Source organism: Salmo salar, chromosome ssa12 (genome assembly GCF_905237065.1).
Source record: "Salmo salar chromosome ssa12, Ssal_v3.1, whole genome shotgun sequence".
Lineage (NCBI taxonomy): Eukaryota > Metazoa > Chordata > Actinopteri > Salmoniformes > Salmonidae > Salmo > Salmo salar.
Genome location: NC_059453.1, coordinates 42679812 through 42681391, shown reverse-complemented (window position 1 = coordinate 42681391; position 1580 = coordinate 42679812). Strand labels below are relative to the sequence as shown.

Genomic DNA, 1580 nt, shown 5'->3' with positions numbered 1-1580 from the left:
GCCTCCAGTATTTATGCTGCAGTAGTTTATGTGTCGGGGGGCTAGGGTCAGTCTGTTACATCTGGAGTATTTCTCTTGTCTTATCCGGTGTCCTGTGTGAATTTAAATATGCTCTCTCTAATTCTCTCTTTCTCTCTTTCTGTCTTTCTCTCGGAGGACCTGAGCCCTAGGACCATGCCTCAGGACTACCTGGCATGATAACTCCTTGCTGTCCCCAGTCCACCTGGCCGTGCTGCTGCTCCAGTTTCAACTGTTCTGCCTGCGGCTATGGAACCCTGACCTGTTCACCGGACGTGCTTGTTGCACCCTCGACAACTACTATGATTATTATTATTTGACCATGCCGGTCATTTATGAACATTTTAACATCTTGACCATGTTCTGTTATAATATCCACCCTGCACAGCCAGAAGAGGACTGGCCACCCCTCATAGCCTGGTTCCTCTCTAGGTTTCTTCCTAGGTTTTTGGCCTTTCTAGGGAGTTTTTCCTAGGGAGTTTTTCCTAGCCACCGTGCTTCTTTCACATGCATTGCTTTCTGTTTGGGGTTTTAGGCTGGGTTTCTGTACAGCACTTTGAGATATCAGCTGATGTACGAAGGGCTATATAAATACATTTGATTTGATTTGATTTGAATTCAACAGCAAGGCCTAATTTTGTCTTCGATTCCTTGCACGGGGCTCCAATATGTTGTGACTTGACTTCTAACATCGGATGAGGTGGCCGAGTGGTTAAGGCGATGGACTGCTAATCCATTGTGCTCTGCATGCATGGGTTCGAATCCCATCCTCATCGAGCATCCCAAAAAAATCAGTACTTCTTTATTGTCCCCCTGTGGCTCAGTTGGTAGAGCATGGTGTTTGCAATGCCAGGGTTGTGGGTTTGATTCCCACGGGGGGCCAGTACAGAGAAAAAAATAAATAAATGTATGAAATGTATGCATTCAATACTGTAAGTCGCTCTGGATAAGAGCATCTGCTAAATGACTAAAATGTAAAATGTAAATGTAACATTAATCTAATCAACCTACTATGTTTAATTGTTACCCGATTAAAGTAAGGTCCTCAGCTCAGGTTCAACGACAGGTCAACCGTCATTGCCGTTCGAGTCCTCTCCTGCGTCCAGGCCAGATGGTCTGGTTGTCTACTAGGGATCTGCCTCTGCATGTGGAATCAAGGAAGTTGGCACCCCGGTATGTTGGGCAATTCAAGGTTCTACGGCGCATTAATCCAGTGGCCTATCGTCTTCGTCTTCCCCGGTCCATGAGGGTTCATTCCATCTTCCACATCTCCAGACTCAAGCCTGTGGTGTTTAGTCCTCTAGTTCCGGCCACTCGGCCTCCACCTCCGCCTCGCATGATAGCGGGACAACCAGCCTACACTATGCGATGCATCCTCTCCAGTCGCCAGTTCCGGCGTGGGACTCAGTATCTTGTGGACTGGGAAGGTTATGGTCCTGAGGAGCGATCCTGGGTTCCGGCTCGGGACATTCTGGACCCCAGACTCATTCGGGATTTCCGTCGCCGTTCAGCTACCCCTGGTGGAACGTCAAGAGCCGTTTCTGTGTTATTTGATTGTTGTT

General features: G+C 47.9%; 1 non-coding gene across 1 annotated transcript; it reads left to right on the top strand.

Annotated features, from left to right (window-relative positions):
* The first annotated feature begins 712 nt into the window (after nt 1-712).
* trnas-gcu (transfer RNA serine (anticodon GCU)) lies at nt 713-794 on the top strand. Its single transcript has one exon. It is a non-coding gene; the product is annotated as a tRNA-Ser (tRNA).
* The last annotated feature ends 786 nt before the right edge of the window (nt 795-1580 follow it).